Source organism: Pocillopora damicornis, chromosome 6, assembly GCF_964200805.1.
Source record: "Pocillopora damicornis chromosome 6, jaPocDami1.2, whole genome shotgun sequence".
Classification (NCBI taxonomy): Eukaryota; Metazoa; Cnidaria; class Anthozoa; order Scleractinia; family Pocilloporidae; genus Pocillopora; species Pocillopora damicornis.
In genome coordinates, this window is record NC_142675.1 from 2,696,257 (window position 1) to 2,717,374 (window position 21,118).

Sequence of the window (21,118 nt, forward strand, 5' to 3'; positions counted from 1 at the left end):
AGACTACCGTATTGATCTGATGTTACGCCGAGTGATGCCATGCCTCGGGAATGGACACATATTGTTAAAAGACAAAATTGGCATCTAGCAAGAATTTTCATTATGGGTGATTTTTTAATTATTTGAACGTGAAAATAAATGGAAATAATATATCAGCATAAGCTATTCAATAAACATTGTAATTAGCCAGTTGATCATTTCTTATTCCTTTTGGCTGTCTTACCTTACAGGTAGAGTTTGGTCACCTTTTTCCTTATTATGATCGTGAATTTGACATGGAGACAGATGTTTTTGTGTAAACTGCGGTTTGCGGCTAGATATCAATATATTTCCATTACGTTGCTAAAAGATGATTAATTTCTAAGAAAATGAGTCTACCTCATAAAAATTGATCCGTGCACGAATTTCCTGGAAACAACCCTCCTTTATACTTTTACCCAGTTAATACTCTCGTTTTCAGGCTAAATCCATGTCGAATTCCCGATTAGGAAAGTAGTTTTTAATTTGAATTGAGCACGTTCGACACCTCTTTTTCTTAGAGGTGACTTAGAGTGTACACATGAAGTACTTTTCATCTTCCGCATCGAATTTGTACTCAGATAACTTATACGGCTAGCACGTAGCTCTTTCAGGGGCGGTACCTTGGGTACGACCATTCTTCTCCGAATTTTCTGTTTATTCTGCCGATATGTAGCAGTCTTCAAGGACTATTTGTTCTTAAGATATCTCTTCAAGTATGATTTTAATTCTGTTAGTAAGTTTATTATAATTTTTTTAGTAGTCAATCTTGTTTTTGTTTTGCTCGACCTCGACTGTAAGCCTAAGAAATTTAAGGTGAAAAGTCATTTTGTAAAGCGTAAACATCGCGAAGGTATCTACTTAGTATGCAAACTCCGCTCTGCGTAGTTTAGCGTGATTGGCTAGTTAACTGTAAAAGCATGACAAAGGTTAGATAGTGACAGCTCAGTAAGTGTCACCTTAATAAGTGGTGACTCACACTTTCCTAAACAGATCAGAGCTAGTCCCCGTTGTAATAACTTGAGTAATAAGAGTGAATCAAGAAAGAGACAACAAAACAACGAGTGTTAGTACACAACTTCTAACAATATTCGATCGTACTCGTATCTAAGGCTTGAAGGGCGATCATCAGAACATGGTGACACCTTAAGAAGCTCATCCATATGTGCACGGATAATTTACTGGGGACGGTCACATCGTTCTTGCAATAATTTAACTGCGGCATCGTAGTTTGCCTCGGTTAACTTAAGACCCGGGATTGCTCGAGCTGCCACTCTCTCAAGAACATAATTGAGATAATTAAACTTATCAATGTTAGAAATCCCTTCGTTACGATGTACCGCTACCTGAAATGAGTCCCAGAACGTGTTCCATTTAGTAACATCTCCTCTAAACTTCGGAAGGGATAACTTCGGTAATCTAGTACGAACAACATTTTGACTCACCGGCTGTGCCATCGCTCGATATGATTCCACGTGTTATTGAGTTGACATGTTTGCTTTGCTTACATTGATGTGCTGAACATATTTGATCTCGATCTTTTGTTTGTCATCGCGATTCCGCCCCACGTTGGGCGCCATTAAGTGAACGCAACACATGTTAATTCGTCCATTTTGATTTTTACACGACTTACACCATTACTTTTCCCGCGAATCGGGTTACATAAATTACGCAAAATGATAAATCACGTGATCATTTCCATATACGGATTGCTGGAATAAATTAAAGTAAAATACTTACTGCAGCTGTTATAGGGAGAAATTGCAGGTTAATCACTCCTGGTAGTTAAAGGGTCAAGGTAGACAATAACAACATTTGTCTGACTCTCCATTGTTTACTTCAATTTTTTTGGAAAATAATTTATTGATTGAAGTTGAGGATGTTCAGTAGTTGTTACACGCAAAATTATTACACCATGTTGTTAACTAAAGGCAGACAACAACATTTGTCTGACTCTCTGTTGTTTACGTGTTACGGTATAATCTAACCGACAGAAAAATACTAAATCCCACGAACTCAACTATTTTATTAAACAGCGGGTAACGTTCTTAATTAGGAGCGACTCCTAAATGCAGTACAATGCTAATCGTAAATAAACTTATTTAAGCCCACTTAAATAAGTGCGTTTTTGCAGGTGCCATAAGCACATCTCTTTGTCGTAACCATTATGTTTAGATATACACTTACTAAACAATTGCAATCATACACATTCATAGAGGTGAAATTGGTTTTATCTTTGGGAATCAAGGCTTCCTCACTTTCTTCTGCCGAAGTTTGAACTCATGTGCTGCTCCGAACTTTCGAGGTTTGTTTACATCAAAAGTCACGTGACACTACGTGAAATCACGTGAAATCTAAAGCCCAAAAGGTGAATTACTCATAACATACGCCAATTTATTTTTCTATTTAACAAGTGGATGTCATGTTCAAGGCTTTATCTGAGAGTCAGGTTCTCCATCCAGTTCTCCATCCAGACCCTGAGAATGAAGAAGGAGAAGGTAAATCACCAATCAATGATTAAAATACTAATTGATTGGTCCTAGAGTGATACAGGTATGATCGAGTGCTAGGCTCTCCACGCTGTGTTCTTGGGCAAGAAACTTTACTCCCACAGCACTTTTCTATCTAGGAGTATGAATGAGTGCTGGTGAACTGTCAGGGAAATGAAATTCTAGTAGGTTCACTTCTGATGAGGGTGAGAAGTACTAGTAATACATGACTATGAATATGCAAAAATCAAATATGTGAACTACGGATTGAGAAATGAATATGAGAACATGGGCAGCCATGGATGTCATGGATAAGAAATTTTCTTTCAGCAAAATTCTTGGCAAGTGTGGTTCAAGCAAACTGATAACTACAGCTCTGATAACTACAGCTCCAACAACTTCGTCTCGTGTCCGTGTCTCACGGAGGTTGTAAACGAGTTAAAATAGTCTGAACGATGAGTTATTTTTCCTTGAGTACTCTTCACGAATGAGCGACCAAAATTATTACAATTACCAGCTGAAATTTAACTTGATGGGTTGCTACCATTTTTACTTAGTACTGTGGCTCCGCTGCGCGCGTGCTGCGAGCTCAACTAATGTGTCATATTGCCAGGCAGACAAATAACCCCAAGAAATTGTTCAATGTGATACATCGTTATTTACATATTTGGTTCGTGTTGTGAGCTCGTTACTTTTTCCTACACAAAAGAACAAGAAGGTAACAATTTCAACTTAAGTTGATACCACGACTACTGAATTACAACTAAACGGAACCACCAAGATCGTAAAAGTTACTTTTCCCAGCCCAACCTTCGCCAATAGTTTCTTTTTGTGGCTGGCTTAGGTTAAAAAATTTCCAATATACTTTTGTCGATACATAAATAGCAAAGTTTCCATTGGTTTTCTACCTTGTCGTCTACCTCGACGATGCTGTAGATTTTTCTCACAACGAAGAAACAGGCGAAAAATCCCACAGTACCTAGGAAAAGGAAGAAGCGATTTTAGATTTAAATGAAAAGTATAAACAAGTGCATGTATCGTGGTTCATATGACTAACAAAAACGTTTTCACTGGTTCATACTTTTGATCTGTTAGAGGACAAACACGTAGATGACGTCACCATCGACGATATGGTGCTTTATATCATATATATAACAAATAAATTCTATGTTGCCTCGTTAAGCGATGGATCACAAATAAGGTCAAAATGCGTTTGGCAAATCATTGACACACTTGGCTGCGCCCTGTGTGCCACGTTTTGTTCATACCACATCTTGACGTCCTTTGTGATCTAATACTGAACGGACGCACTGCTACATGGAATCTATTTGTTTAGAATTTATGGATGTATGCGGGAAGTTTGGAGATCTCGAAAGAAGCGTAAGGGTTGTTGATCCATTTGTTTAGAATCTATGGATGCACGTGCACAGCGCAAGAGTTGCACGAGGCGCAGTGGAGAGCAACTCTAGTTTCTTCAGTTTCGGCCACGTGGGAGCCTGGAACAAGTTACCAATCTCAACGGCACAGAATACCAATCACAATGGCAAAGATCCATAACGTACTTACCAGTGAAAAGGAAGAAGATCAACACCATGATCAGTGTGTAGCCGAAGTACAGGAAGGTAGAGGTTGTTCCTGTGATGTTCAGTTTGGTGACAAAGAAATGAATCGAGTACAGAAAGAAATACACTGCAGTACATCCGCCAGTCAGGAAGGAACGCCACCACCAATGATAATCCTGCAATTGAGTAAAACGTTGAAAATAAGCGAAACATTGATGTTCGGGACACGCTTCAATACCTTTACACTAAAAATACACAAATATTGGGAAAGGATCTAGTTACGGCCGTGAGTCCCTTTACAGAATCTGATTTTCGCGTAACGAGATCGTATTTAAGAACTACATCGACAAGTTTTGAGTTCCGAGCACTACAGACGATGGATGAAGTTTCGTTTTGAACATAAGATACGAAGCACACCGCATGCGCGTACCGGCGAGATGTAAATGTTTGGGATTGGCACCCGCGAGACAGAGCAATTTACAAACGCATACTGGCGAGAGGTGAAGTTTCGTGGACTTTCGTTCCACTTGCACCAAGGAAAACCAGTTCTTTTACTGTACATGGGAACCGCTTCTAGCTTCAAAGGATACATAACACGAATGTAACCCTAATGCATAGAGAAGCTATATCTAGAAGTGAAAGCCACAGCTTCGCCTTCAACCGTAGCAGGAATTTTTTCAGCTTCAAAATTGCCACGAACGAAAAAGCGTGTTTATAGTCAAAATATAACAAATAGAAATAAAAGGGTATCTAGAATGTACGAGAACAAATTGTTAAGGTGTATAATGTAGCGTACGATAAAGTCAAATTTTGGTGTGGTCTGTTCACAGACCTCTATTTCCCTTCGATCATCGTCCAACGCTTGAGCGCAAGAGAAGCCGCTAGGGAGTTACCTACGTGAACCCTTAAGGGTGGGATAATTTCGCGCTCGTTCACGCGCGATCGCTTCGCGCTCCCTCCCTTAACTATGAAAACAGCCATAGAAAGACTAGTTTTGGTTGGAATTTAACCTCATGAATTTCCTCACCTCAGCACGAAGATGGAAATAACACAACAGCATGGTGGTCTCTGACACGGTCAACAGTAGAATTAAACAAACCACAAACAAGAAACCAAACATGTAGTATATCTGATGCGACCTGGTTAATGCAGAAAAAAGCAAAAATCACTCATACAGTTCAAACATAAAATGAAGCATCGAGCTGCTGTTTTATTGGGTAACCCGAAAATTCAAATAAAATAGATCAGTGAAGTTTTTCAAGAAGTTTATACAATAAAAGTGGAATTTAAGGAGGCTGTCTTTATTATTACGTGTTCAAATGAAATGATTAAGACCTTTCCTTACAATAGGGAAGAAAATAACTTTTTGCAAGGTAAAATATACGTATGGCAGAATTTAGAGAAAGAGATTTGGATTTAAGTCCGATTTGCATCATACAAAATCGCCTGATACCCCTATAAATATATTAATTGCTTGTCAGCAAGGTAGTCTGGTTTACGAGTTTAAAAAACGTTAAAGCCCAGTAACAAGTTACACGCAAACAAAAAAAAAGGAGAAAAATCGAACGATTTAAAATGGATTTAAGTAAAATCTCCATCATTCATACATTAAAGAGACTTACCAAATACTGTTTAAGATAAAAAACAACTGGATATAAATACACCCAAACGGAAGAACACCTCCCATTATGATTCCTAGCGCTGCTCTAGTGTAAATTCTCTGCAAGATAACAATATTTATTGTTTTTTTAGAGGGCACGGTAACGAATCTTGCAATCTGATTGGTTCTTTACCCGGTCAGTATTTTCCTATCTCTGCCCACGGGCCACGGTAACGCTTTCGTGAGTCGCCGAGACATCCCAACTTTCGTTGTCATTCTTCATAAATATACCTCGTTTTCCGGCTGGGCAGTATTTTTAAGCAAACACGTCGGTCACTACCTCAAGCCGATAAATAACTTATGAATCCTCTCTTTTCTCTCTATCAAATCACTTTGGTTGACAGAAAAATATTGGTTTCAGAATGAATTTGTATAAACAATAGTGTAATTACGTTGGTTGATAAGCGGCCTAAAAACCTTCTGCAATTTATTTTAATCGTTCACAAAAAGTACCCAGAAAGTTGGAACGTGAGGTATTTGGTTACAGTTAAACTGAACGATGGAACTTTCATTCATTTAATATCTGAATTTTCTCGAGCAATTTGTTCATAGTGAAAGAGCGAGCGAAGTTTTAATTTAAGTTCTACAACAAATATACGCTCCTGGTGAGTCTTTCCAATTCCGTTCAATTTGGAAATTTGTACCTTAAATTGCACAACAGAAATTGAAGGAATTTTTTGAGAAAAGGCCGCATTACATTCCCTTGTGTCTCGTTGGAGTGTGCCGTTCGAATTAAGTTTTTGTGAAGGAAAGATCAGAGTTAAACACGCCATTACAGCAAACAAACGAGCAAACTCTCACAACTTCAAAATAAAAAAATTAAATTTGCTCACAATTACTTTCCTCGCCGTTTACTTAATGGACAGAGGTAAATCTTCGTACATGAATGAATGGTCGATGAGAGTGAATAATACTTTCCGTTAGATCATTAACTGATTTTGAAGAAAACATTGTCGTGACAGTCCTTGCCAAACTAGTTCTGTTTGTTTTCAAATGTTCCTACGCTTTTTTTTTCTTGCGCGCTCTCTAATTGACAGGTGTCAGATTGTGACAGATACTTGTAAAAATGTTTCAAAGTTTGTTTGGAAGCCTTTTAAATCACCTTTATCGTTACGGAAATGAAAATGTTTCGCTGAGGCATCTCTCTTAAATTTGCATCACCTGTATTTTAACTACCATTTACTCACTCAAAAATTGTTCGGGTTCTTTCGGAAAGAATTTTGTCAAGTTTAAAAACAATAAATATGTTATTTACCGGCTAAGGGTCGGTCCGTATGGTGAAAAACTGTGACCTCGGCCTTGAAAATGCTGCCCGAGGCCGTAGGCCGAGGGCAGCATTTTCAAGACCTCGGTCACAGTTTTTCACCATACGGACCTCCCAGCCGGCAAATAACATATATTTATTTTGAGACAACATCTTGATGATTTTGATACAAATCTATTCCACGTAGAGCACTAAAGAGCTTTCCGATTGAGTGACGTAACGGCAAAACCACCGTAATCGCAACGGCCAATCAGAAGGAATGAAGTAATAAGAGCCAATTAAAACTCAAGTCTAAAGCGCGGGAAAACGCGGGTTACCAAGCAGAAGTAAGAAGAGCCAATAAAAACTCAAGCCTAAAGCGCGGGAAAGCACGGGTTAACAAGTTGTGATTCCTTTTAGTTCTGGATTTGATTGGTTGATAGAGTGGCGCGAGTTTTTTGAACCAGTCTCGGGGCGAGGTACAGCAAAATCCCGAATTACTTTCGGCACTCAGTTGAAAGCTTCGCTAAAATAGACATTCACTCGTTATCCTAATTCAAGTTCTAAATGAATCATTGTCTAATATAAAATGGTTAAGGCAAAGGTAGTGTGTGAATCAGAACTGAGGTATGGAACCACCTGGATTGTAAACCTCTAACTTGAGGTACACTGTATTCTTCAGAGTCCATAATTGTATTTACCTGGTATGGAATCTGACGAGGGGTTTGATTGGTTCGAACTGGTTGCTCAATTGGCTGGAGGTAAAAAATAAACATTATTCAGAGTCCATAATTGTACTGACCTGGTCTAGAATCAGACAGGGGATCTAATTGGTTCGAACAGGTTGTTCAATTGGCTAGAGGCAAAAATTGAACACCTAATCAGCCCCGTTCTACATTACAATGTGAAACTTTGACGCTTACGGACAACACCAATGACATATTGGTAAACTCAAGTATATGTGGAAAGGTGTGAAAGGTCCAAAGGACTGACCTTTCAATATTAAAAAATATTTCAATCTAAGGATTTGTTGGAAATACTGCAGGAAGCTTTAGCAAAACTAATAGATTTTAGAATATTCTTATTTTCCATGCAAGTTGTCTCTTAAAAGTAGCAAAGTTAGAACAGTTCTTGATGTCATCAGGTCTGGGATCGAGCCAAGGCAGGGTCTTTTAAATGCCTTTATGGGCAAGAAACTTTACTCTCAGAGTGTTTCTCTCCACTTAAGTGCATAAATGGGTATTAATACTCTATCGAAGGAACCTGAAACAATACTCCTAATTGCTCTACCATTCAACTCCTAAGGGTGACAAGCATCTAATTTCTCCTTACAATATCAGCCTTGAACATAACATGAAGGTCATGAGAATAAAGCAAATGATCACCAGGTAAAGAAGCTTTTGATTGTTGAACAAAATTCTCCTTGTCAGCACCTTAAGAAATGTATAGAGGACAGTTGGGAGAATATGAATAACAATGTTAGAGTGTCTAGGGTTTCTGCTATGGAAACCAGGATATGTGTTGGTCATATAGGTTTTCTTGTTAATAGGCTGACTTTAGATTGACTTGTACCTTAATTATCAGCGGTTTATACATGTACAGTAATTACCTTTTTCTTGCATCCGAGGTAAGCCCCCAGGAATGTAAGTGGAGCTGAAATGCCAAACCTATCAAGCAAGAAAGGAAAAAGGAAAATTAACATTCCACGCATGTTTCATAAAATGTGCTGAGTCACGGGCTGCTAATGATTCAGGTTTAGACTTACAACATGGCCAACAGGGTGAATAAAGTGATAAACGGAACAGCTGCTGATAAACAGAATTCAAAAGGAAGAAAATTCCAAATATCAATCTGGAATTAAAGAAAAAACGTTATTACATTTGACAAGGGTGATGGTTATAGCAACAATATTGAAAATGACAATTACACTAACAGTCATGAAGACCACAAAGATAATGATACAGATGATGACAAAGATCATAGAAATTATAATGATGATGATGACGATAATAATGATGACAATGATAATAATCCATTCTTTTTAGATGCATATCTACTGTGACACAAAATTTCACACAATATGGCATTAGACTTACTTTAAGTAGCTAAGAAAAACTGAGTATTTTTGGCGGTATACATTGTAAGCTAAGGATTTTAAATCCTCCTTAAAAGATCTTTGCATGAATACCCCTTACAAGAGGTATTCAGCTGCTTCACCTAACTTCATTATTTCCAGCCTTATACTACAGTGTACATGTTCGCATCACTGAATACTCACCCAGGAAAAAGGAAGGCCGATAACAAGGTATTGGTCTTCCACAAGTCTCCGCCAACCACTAAACAGGAAAAAAAATGGGTACAAAGCACCATCAGAATTATGCTCAATGGAAAATGCCACCCAGAAGACCAGGGACACTGATGGATGATTGGGTACGCATAGAAAGGCTACATAACAGTTTCACTGTATACTGACCAAAGAAATTTCTTTATATAATTATAGCTAAAGAACAGAATCTACTTTGCTGAGAAAAACACAAAAAAACGAAAATGTTTTCCATGTAATGTAACGTTCTCCCTTGAAAATACTGCCAAATGCTTGTTATCGATGGCACTCACTTTTGTAAATTCTGGCAGAAACATAACCAGCAGGTGAACCAAGACAAACAAACAGCACCTGCAAAAAAAAAATTTTCATTTTACTTCTTTGGCTGGGTTCTTAAACAATTTGGTGAACAAAACTCACAACGTTTTCCACACTTTTTCCAAACAACTCTTCTAAATTTACCAAACTGAAGGTTACATGTACATGGAGAACTACATGAACTGTGCTCAATAACCCCTGTTGGAGGATTAGGCCAAAAATTTCACTGATCATTGCATTTAGAAAAGTGATTATTATTTAGGCAATTACCTTACAAAGATCTAACACAACAATAAGGAAATGGTTGCTGATTAGGAAAAGATTTTTAAAAGACGTTATTCTATTATTCTAGGGCCATACATGTTCATTTAATTTTGAAGATTTCTGCTTTTTTTCCCAAGAATGTCAGGCAGCAACTCACCAATGAACAAGTCACCAAAGCTCCACGGTTCGCAGGTGAAAAGAATCCAAAACAAGCAAACACTGAAGAGGAGCAAAAAAAGATTTAATCAATGAGACAACACCTTAGTTAAAAAATTAAATATAGAGTTAATACATACATGTAGTTGAGGAAAACAAATTAAACTGATTCATGACATGAGAAAAAATACAATGAAACAAACTCAAAAAAGGGCAGGGAAAAGTTGTTGGTGAAAGGTCAACATTAGAATGCTACATTCTTAGACAAGTCATCTTCCTCTCGCCATACCTCTCCCCACTCAGGGTGGGTACTGGCAACCTGCCAAGGTAACCTGCTATGAACTGGAATCTCGTCCAGAGGGAGAAAAAAATACAGGGATGTACTCCCAGTCTCCTCATGCAAGAGAATTCATACATGCATACAATTCTTTTGAGGCCACACAAAAATACATAGTCAATCTCACATAACCCTTTCACACTCACCTAATGTGAAAAACACTGTAATAAATGTCTGAGTTCCACAACCCAACATGACAGACAATAACATTCCATTCTTTGGAGGGCGGAAGACATCTCCATGAACCAACTTCCAGCGAAACGTTTTCTGACAGCATACCACTGACTCCATCTGATTGTAGGGAGCAATGTCCTTGCGCAGAGTTCGCCGCATAATCAAGGCCACCATTCCCAACAAAAAGAGCACAATGACAGATGAATTCATGATGCTGAGGACAAAACATCACAACACCTATAAGATCACATATTAGAATGGATCAATACCATCAAGAGGGCTGTAGCATAAACATTACATCTTTGCATTCCTACCAGTGGAACTAACACAAGCCTCTGAGTTGAATCAAAGACTCTCTATGACATAATCTGCTGACAACTGTACATACATGTACATGCAGATTAGACCTTTCACTCTGAAGAGAGACTATGAAGATGATTCATCTTGTATTGTCGATACATTATGAAGTAGAGAGATGATGGAAAGAAGCTTATCTACAAGGGGATATTGTTTGATTTTTATTTTGATGTTTGCATTTTACTTTATAATACAGCCACACATCACACCATCGGCAACATATTGAAACCCTGCTTTTATCAACTCATAGCTAACAACTGCATCTACAGTGTAACTGACTATTATTCACTTTTGTGCATCATTGCAGATAAACAACTCTGCTCATCTACTTGCCACAGTACCCCAGTATGTTAATACATGTGGAGTATATCTTACCTAAACCACTGGATTTTTGTGTGTGGCATTGAATCAAGAATGTAGTCCCAATGGGATGCCCATTTCTGATTGGGATCAGTCTCTGGCTGCAAAATAAAATAAAATTTCCACTTCAGTACAAAAAGATACCATTGCAAGTACAATAACACTGAGTCCTCCTTCAGGAGAGTGAAATGCTTGATTTCATAAAGGCCATGTAGAAAGAGAAGTACCACAATAACCTCGGAGAGGGGAGGGTGAAGAAAGGACTTTGCATATCTCACGTAGACATGAATCCAGTTTAGAAAAGGCTTCTGATCAACAAAAAAAAGTTTTGAACTCTTGTGTAGTAAATATATATGTTACAGAAGTATGCTTCAATGCCGTCACATTGGAAAGGTTCATTTGTATCCTTTCAGGACCTTACAAAAAATTAGAAGCATGACTTTCCAAAAGGTATACTTGGACGTTTTTAGCATTTTTCATGGTTCGCATAATACCTGTAAAATTGTTTGAAAAGTTGGTTTTACTTAGAGAACAACATTTCATGCTTTCCTGTGCATTCTTTCTGCAATAATGTTCTATTGACTCAATTGCTATCTCTGGCCCCCATTCTTAATCTTTGACTTTCCAGAATTGACATAAAAGAATTTTAAAAGTTCAGTTTCCCAAGATTTTAGTTATACTAAGATTTTAACCCTTTCAACACCAAGATCTCATTAGTAATTCTCCCTAATGTCTTCCATATAATTATTATATGTTAGATCTAAATATTTGGCATTAGATCGAATAATAATCCTGTGACTGATATTTCTCTTAAAGTTTACTCTCACCACTTGTCTGCATCATACTGTATTGATTTAATATTATAGGGAGAAATTTGTCTTGGTCACTACCAAGGAGTGATTTCATCTTCTTATTTCAATGCAATCATTATCCAGCATAACATGATGAGAACAAACAAAAATGTTTACTAAAGGATAATTATCATATGATTCACCTCCAAATTCTCAGAGCTAAAACTATAAGAAATGTATGTTAGAGAGCAGGGAGAATCACTACTGAGATTTTGGGTAAGACTATATTTAAGATATTAAATGCTCAAACTCACCAGGAATTGAACAGAGTATGTGTAAGCAATGTAAACATCACTTTTTATCTCAGCTGGAAAACCCATGGCTGGTAAATCACCATCACATTTCAGATCCTTGCCTTTCTCGTGCTTGATACTGTAGAATTAACAAGATTGCTGTGTAAGGATATATGATTTTTTTGTCTTGTCATGCATCTGACTCCTTGAGAGGAATCAAACCTCAAAGAGTAAAACCGGCAAGTACAGTATACAGGTGTATGACATTGGGTTTCCTAAAGGAACTCAGGACTTTTCTTTGTCCCAAACTCATGTCAAGAAAAAAACAAATCCATCAATACTACACTTACAAGCTTAAACTTTACAACTTTTATTACTACAAGATTGCTTCAAGTTGATGACATATATAAAACATTCAGGCACTATGGCGCAAAAAAAAAAAAAAAAGAACAAATAAAGTATGCACTCTCATCAAGTGACTCCTCCAGTAAGAGCTTATCCCAATTTCTGTGGCATGCAGTGCCAATCAATAATCTTGTCCAGCATTTTGACAGGTTTCCCAGAACATAGTGGGGGTAGCACTATGGGAGTTCAGTGTCTCACACACCAACAGTACACAATGAACAGGGCAGATCACAGATCCCAGACCCAGACCCAGACCCAGACCTCTTAACTCAAGAGTCCAGCTCAGCACATGGACCAAAAGGCCACTGTGACTCTTCCTGACACTGCTGTTTGTGCAGTTCATACCTTTTTGGTTTGACCTCTGCAGATGTCAGACGAGCTCCTTCCCAGTCTTCCCCTGACCCATCATAGTACTTGATCTTGATATCGACATGATTAAAGACATAGTACATCCCACGCTCATTGAACTTAGTCTGAAACAAAAAACATAAAACAAGTGACAAAATAATTCTCATGATTAAATTACAAATGATGAAATTACAGGTAAAACAAAAAACATCCAGGCTTTCAACTTGAGCCTGGTAAAGACTAAACGGGCTCGAATGCCAACTGAGCTGCAATGCCACATGTGGGAAGTAGAGCAAACTTTGGAGGATTCATCAAAGATATAAACCTGAAATGCTTTAGTTCTGGTTCCCTTCAGTTTGCTCACTGATTGGTCAAAAAGCCTTTGTTCCATCCTTTCAACCAATCAGATGCAAAACTAAAACCAATCACGATTTGTCATTAACCCCCACCTCTTGAAATTTGCCTGTGTCTAAGTGTGACTTTTCATGAACTTACATTTTAAATCATTTTCCCCTTTGTTCTGTTTTAAGCTGTAATGATGACTTCAATTTCAGTTTTCATCCCTCAATTGAAAACTTCTGGCCTTGGTTGCACCTTGGTTATTCAAAGGATGGATAACACTATCCAACATATTCATTGTAAATTGCTATCCAACATGTAAATCTCTATCCAGTGGCTGTAAGTCTAAACAAAATATACTGCGCTATCCACCAGACAGAGATTTCTCTACTAGATAGCATTATCAACCTTAAAACAACCAGGCCCATTAGTATACTAATTGAGAAATCTGTAAATGCTTACACTTGTTACACAGGCATCGCGTGCTTGTCCATCCTCTGACACATGACAGCCGATAGGAAATCTTGTGGAACAGTACTTTCTTTCTTCATCTGCAACCTCATAACACCAAGTCACAGGCATGTTGTCAATAATCCTGCAAAGATTAGAAAGATGTATAGACTCTGTGCCATCCTTTCAACCAATCAGATGCAAAACTAAAACCAATCATGACTTAGTCATTGTCCCCTTCACCCCAACAAGTTTGCCTGTGTCTTAATGTGACTTTTCATGAACTTACATTTTCTATCATTTTCCCCTTTGTTCAGTTTGGCTGTAATGATGATTTCAATTTCAGTTTTCATCCCTCAATTGAAAACTTCTGGCCTTGGTTGGGCCTTGGTTATTCAATGGAGATATAATGCTATTCAATGCAGTCGCTGTAAATTGCTATCCAACATGTAAATCTCTATCCAGTGGCTGTAAGTCTTAACAAAATGTACTGTGCTACCCACCAGAGAGAGATTTCTCTGGTGGATAGCATTACCCACCTTTAAACAACCAGTGCCAGTAGTTTACTAATTGAGAAATCTGTGAATACTTACACTTGTCACACAGGCATCACGTGCTTGTCCATCCTCTGTCACATGACAGCCGATAGGAAATCCTGTGGAACAGTACTTTCTGTATTCACCTGCGAACTCATAACACCAAGTCACAGGCATGTTGTCAATAATCCTACAAAGATTAGAAAGATGTATAGCAGAGTCAGCTTAAGAAAACAGTAAGTTTAAGATGACACAAAGAACATCTCTATAGAATATAAGTACCTGATTTGCTGGCCTTTATAGCACAACAACGTAAACAACATCATGATCAATATCATTGACTGGCCTGACTCTTACATTGTGAGACAAACAATTAAAAATTCATTTATCTAATACTGAAAATCTTACAAGACACTGTCATTCAATAAATAGGAAGTTGAGACTGCAGCCACACTAACCAATGATTTTGATAGTTAAGAGCAATTCCACTTCTTAAAAATTCCAGCTTCTTCCCATCCTCTGCATTGCCAAATTTGTATTCTTTGGCACAAAGTTGTTGACATGTTACATCCTTCTTGAATGTAATCTGTCAAACATAGGAACAAATAAAAAAAAATAAACAAAGATTGCTAAACTATGGAAATGAAAATTGAATGTAAAGTACACCAATTACAACACAGAAAAGTTGACTACAACACACCAGAAGAAAGCTAGCAAATATACCTAGATATTAACTAGTGTATTGCCCAGATAAACATGAAGTCATCTAAAAAAGACCGTAAATAAAAGCTGTTGCTTACATTGTAAAGGGAGGGTCTTATCCTCTCTCCAACAACAACCTGTAAAAAAAAGGAAACACTGCTGTAAGTTCAAGAATGAAGCATGAAGCTGTGTAAAGTGAGAGAAACAGTACAAAAATTACCAGTTGAGTGAGGTATGGAAAAAGCTTGGTGACAGGGAATTGACTGTAAAATTAAGTTGTCAAGGGCAACCTTCCATGTTTCCAATGGTGACCGCCTCTTAAAGAGCCATATATCACCAATTGTCATACACAAAAGCCCACCAAAGGAGGTCAAACAAAGCGTTGTCACTGGAAATGGAAACAGTTGCCATTACAATGCAATTTTAAAATCAACTGTGGTTGAATCACCAAATTTCTGTTGCTCCTCACTCAACTGAATTCTATGTCTTGAACTTAAGACATTTCAAGAAGTATTTTTGCCTTGTTAGGAGCATTGGACTCAGGGAAGAGCACATGTAGAGTCTCTTTGGGGTTCAATTCCTCATGGGGATTCAAAATTTCACTTCATTTCATTTTCAAGTTAAAAAATTATCTTTCTACTTTTGAATATTAGTATGGGAGAAAGAAAAACAATGCCAAAACGTTTCGTTGAGCATTTTGCCTATAGCAGGATATCTTGTCATTGACCAGTATACCACATCAGTAGTATTATACATTACACATATGCTTTTTCCTTCTGACAGTCTTTATTTCAGCTCATATGACCTTTTAAATCACCATATGGCAAATAAATATAGGGCAAATTAGAGAGCTAACACCATCTATGTAAAACATATTCAATATATATGCCTATTTACAAACCTGTCCAAGGTTTTCTGTTGGTGATGTCTTGTCTGTGGGTGGTACACAGAAATCAAACCTGTACAAATAAGTTGAACATGTGAGTTGATAGAAATAATGCAGACTTTTACCCATCACCATGGACATGTACTTGCTAATAACAAATATCTAACCTTACTTTGTTGTTGCATAAAATGAATTTAAAGTCAAAACAATTTTTAAATATCCACTTTGCTTTCCTCTTGTCAGGTTCACTACCATTTTTCTCAACTCTTAAACTCCCATAAGTGACCAAGATAGAATTTCTCTTCACAATATCAATACAATATCAAGCAGACAAGTGATGAGAATAATTGTGATGATAACAAGTAATGAGAAGAATTAGAATCAACTACAGAATTATAAATTGTTCCAATACCAAATTCTCCAGACTAAAATCAAAAGATGTGTATAACAGATAGTAGGGTGAATTGCTGATGAGATCTGGGAGGGAAAGGATTCAAGATCAGCAGCATTAAAGGAGGAAACAGAATTGAAAAGTTTTGACTGTGTTGTCTGTTTGTCTCAGTAAGAGTAGTCCTACAAATAACAACTACTATTGACTCTGATCATAACTTGTTCACAGGTTGTCAAAATATCACTCATCCTAATCGACAACAGTTCTATTCAGGACTACTCTTAACTGGATAATACGACTACACAGTCAATTATAACCCCCAGGTTCAAACCATTTACTGAGTGTATTAAAATAATAATAATATTGATAGTAAAAGTTACAAACCTTGCATACTCGTAGGGAATCACTGATTCCACAGAATTCAGACTATTCACAAACAAATCAATTTTGGACTAGAAAAAAATAACAAAAAAAAAACACATGTGTTTAGAGCAAATTTACCAAAACTGAGCATTAAGGTCAAGATTGATTTTCATTCCTCTTTGTTTCCTACAATGGTAACACATATGTTAGACACCAAGGTAAGAAATCCCATGATTCTAGACAAATTCACACCCAAGGTATAAGTCAAATACATCTTCCCATTCATATTATAATGGTAATACTAATCTACCAGTATTCATAAATTGCAGGAATCACTAGATTGAAGATTTGAAGAGACTTTATGTAAAATTGAAATACAAGAAAAAAACCCATTTGATTTGTTTGTTTACCCTTAGAGAAAACTTTCACGTAACTTTTCAATTAACAGCTTTAATCTAAATTTATTCAAACATCTCATTCTTAGCATATCTTGCTGGTAGTCAGGGAAATACAATTTTATTCTTGCATGAAATGTAAAATTGATGAAACAGATGTTCATGCTTTGCACTTTAATAATATACATGGAAAAATTACTCAGTTCTGATTGGTTAGGATAGATGCAGTTTTCAGGTAATTCAGTGCGGAAGAGAGTTAATTCAGTGCAGAAGAGGGTTAATTCAGTGCAAAGAAAGTAACAAATCAGACATTCTGATTGGTCAAGAATCAAAGGAACTCACAGACAGCCAATCAAATGTGAGCCTTGGATGTCGCAACAAAATTTTGATAAGCAATCTCATATTTTTCCATGCATATTATTAACGCGTAATCACATGAATTTTCTCGTGCAATTTGGAATAAACAAGCACTTGTTAATTTTTTCAAAGACCACGAATTGAACTTGCCCTACGAGCTCGTGCAATTTTGTTTGTCTTTAAAAAAATTTACTTGTGCTTATTTATTCCAAATTGCACTCGAAATAATGTGATTACATATATTATCAATAAAGGGCAAAATTACTGAGCGCTGATTGGTTGAGAAAGAGGGCATTTTTTTCTTAATAGAGGGCATTTTTGGTAATCAAGAGAGGGCATGATTACCTGTTAATGATTGGCTAATCCGTTGCATTGCTAATCCGTTGCTTCCCAGATAAAAATAGACTGCGCGCATGATTTTCCTTCGTATAAATTTTGCCCTTTATTGATCAACAAGTAATCCCATGAGACCTCGTACTATTAAGGATTTATCCTTAATAGTACTTGGCCTCATGTGATTACCTATACAAAACTGAATGGGATCGAAAAAACAAAAAATAATCTTGCTCGTGGCGAAGTTGATGCCAAAATGTCTAAAAATAGACATTTCTTTCGTTAACTTGAAATAGCTAGATTATAATGTAATCGGTAATGACCACAAATTTTCACACGCGAACTACTGCGAAACATTTAAAAGGGAACAATCTAACAATACTTCAGAACTTGTTGATGGTAAAATTCCATAGCTACAAGTTTCAACGAATCGAATTGTTAATGTACGGGTGAATAAAGACATTACAAATATACAAGACAAAATAATATTAAGCTTGGGTCCGATATATAACTAAAACCAAGTGTGATTGCAATAAATTAAACAACCATTACCTAATAACATTTAGTTTGTTTCACTATCTAAGAATATGCGCAAAGCCTCAACATTTCAGTAGCGTTGTTGAAAGAAGTCGAAGCGATATTGATCATCATTGACCACAACCAGCAACAAACAAAATTCTAACTAACTTGGCTCAAAATTCGTTGATTTAATCTATATCAGATTCTCCAAAGTGTTCTGAGCGTTACATAAGACAGCAGAATTGCTAAATATAGAAAGTTAACTCCCCCAACCTTACCAAACAAGCAGGATTTGTTGATTTTTCCGTCACGCAATACGAAATCGGCGCCAGACCGGGTAGATAAAATGCCGCAGCACAAGAAATCCATGTACATAAAACCAACCAAATCAACCCAAGCGAACTGTACTGCTCCATGTGCTTCGAAAAGACTATTCTGTTCCTCCAAATACACAATATTCCGTTAAAAAAGCGTCAGTCCACGGATACACTCTTTCAAATTGCTACAGTGTATGCAAAATTTAGAAAGCAGCCTTGTTGCGCAGTAAAGAAAATGAAATATCTGCGCATGTGAATGATCATGTCATAAAATCCTAAAATGGCGCCTCAAACAATGCTAGTTCCAAGCCTCGTCAGCGCTTCCGAGCCCTCTTTTCTGCAGACTCTCGCAAACTTGTCCGAGCTATGGAACATGTGCTCGAAAAGTCATTTGTTCCCGTTTAATCATTGAAGTTGCTACGGACTCATTTAATTTACTTTGTTTTCAAGCCTTCGCCTGCTCAATCTGGAAAAAAACAGCATTTTTTTTCAAAACTATGAAACACAGTGGACAAAACAAAGATGACAATTTCCCATGATGTCAGCCATCTTGGCGTCTGCACTCCGATAGATATGTGGAAACAACCAATCACAAAACACGTAGTCACTCGGCCAATTACCTGTATTATTCAACAGTTTATTACAGGAGCCAAATTTCTTGATTGTTATTCCTGTCTGTTTTCAAACCATTTACAATGGGATTAAGAGTCTGAAAGTTAGCCAAATTGAAGGCTTCTTCTTTCTCATCAATATTATCTTACATAACGAATGAGATTAGCTTTGTAAATATCAAGCAATTCCGATAAATCATTTTACCCGGAAATCCTTCAGGCGCAGTGCAGCCCCGAGGAAAAAAAAAAGTAGGCACGCATGTGCGTACAAATTTTCTTATCTTTCATGTTTGCAACGATGAAACTGTTATTGAGTTATACGGATGAAGATGCACTCATTCTAGTGGGTCGAGGACTACATTACGCCTGGATTCAATCACCTAGCACAATATTTAAAACTAATACTGAAGCACTAATTATCTTCAGTCCAAAATGGTCTTCAAGTAAAGACAGTTAATTACTTTAAGACTTGAGACAAACGGCGACTGGAAGATGGATAAAACTACTTCTGACGCGCTTGGACATCAACCATTTAACTTAAAAGCCTTCGATAAACGTTTTAATCCAAACAGCAGAGACTTAAGATCTGGGCCACATAGAATAACTCTAAAACTCTGGCTACCGTCCGCATCTCAATTAAGTCTCTCTTTAGTTAAGCTTCCCATGCATTGTCGAATCGATAATCCCTACCTTCGTCCTCAACGGAGAATTGTTCATTAAATCTTGAAAATTAAATCGTTTAATACTTCGTTTGACATGGTAAAATTTCGTTTATTTAGGCGTGTTCCATCGTCCGCCTTACTATTTACTTTCGGATTTATTGTTTGTTTGTTTGTTTGCCTTTTTCTTTTTGTTTTCTTTTAACTCTTTAGGACACTGATGTTGTTTTTAAGGTTTTCTGGTATAGTTTCTGAACTATGAGTATACTTACGCCCATTATATCAGACTTCAACCTACGAGTACTGAGAATTTGGGGGCAAAACAATGGAAATAAAAATCGCGAGAACTAATAACTTGGAAATGGCGGCTTAAAAATACAGACAGATATACTGATATACTAGTATGAATGTGTATATATACATATACATACATATATGTAGATACATAGGAAGTCTGTGTATTGATTTTACCGTTTTACAGTGCTCGATACATAGAAGTAGAGCGCGATATATTTTGCGATAAGGGAAAAAAAACAGACAGACTTCACTTTCATCCCTACAAGCCTGTTTCGTGATTGCACACTCATCAGGGGATTTGATCGAATAAAATTAATGTGAAATAAGAAATTAAATGATCTGTGAAGAGGTTAAAATAAATTGTTTCTTTAAGTAGAGTTTGAATTCTGTCAATATCCATCTCCTCTAGGCTGAAAGGCCCAAGGAATTCCAAAGTTTGACATTCCTAAAATAAATTGTTCTTTGCCCTGTAGTGGATCTGTACAGGGGGATCTGAGGAATCTGGGCATTACTTGTCGATCGACTAGTGACAACTGACTTTAGTGAGAATTTCCATAAGAGCGTTAACTTTATGCATCACTAATTTTTCTTATAATGGCAGAGAGAACTAAAGTGGATCTGAGCGCGTGATTCGCAATCCGGATGTCTGTGGCCTTACTCCAGCCAGCCTCGTCCTGGGAGCGAGATTGGAGTCTGACGTCATTCTTTGTACATAGGCCAACTGGTCTCCCACCGACTGGAGTTATGAAGAAGCTACGTCATGTAATTTGTGGTCTCTTCGGCTCCACAAGGAATCTTCTCTTTTAGAATAGGTGTTTGTTTGCTGTGGAAGATAAATACTAAAAAAAGTTCCAATATGCCGAAA

The 21,118-nt window shown here is 37.2% G+C and overlaps 1 pseudogene across 1 annotated transcript; it reads right to left on the reverse strand.

Moving 5' to 3' along the window:
- Positions 1 to 2,025: 2,025 nt before the first annotated feature.
- On the reverse strand, positions 2,026 to 18,923 carry LOC149043449 (transmembrane 9 superfamily member 2-like; annotated as a pseudogene). Its single transcript, XR_016187862.1, has 21 exons — positions 18,648 to 18,923; positions 16,787 to 16,854; positions 16,027 to 16,084; positions 15,224 to 15,262; positions 14,882 to 15,009; positions 14,481 to 14,613; positions 13,096 to 13,223; positions 12,367 to 12,484; positions 11,277 to 11,362; positions 10,517 to 10,758; positions 10,035 to 10,096; positions 9,589 to 9,646; positions 9,251 to 9,308; positions 8,738 to 8,823; positions 8,582 to 8,639; positions 7,674 to 7,727; positions 5,692 to 5,789; positions 5,097 to 5,208; positions 4,074 to 4,245; positions 3,416 to 3,486; positions 2,026 to 2,495 (listed from the first exon to the last, which is right to left on the reverse strand). The product of XR_016187862.1 is annotated as a transmembrane 9 superfamily member 2-like (transcript).
- Positions 18,924 to 21,118: the final 2,195 nt, after the last annotated feature.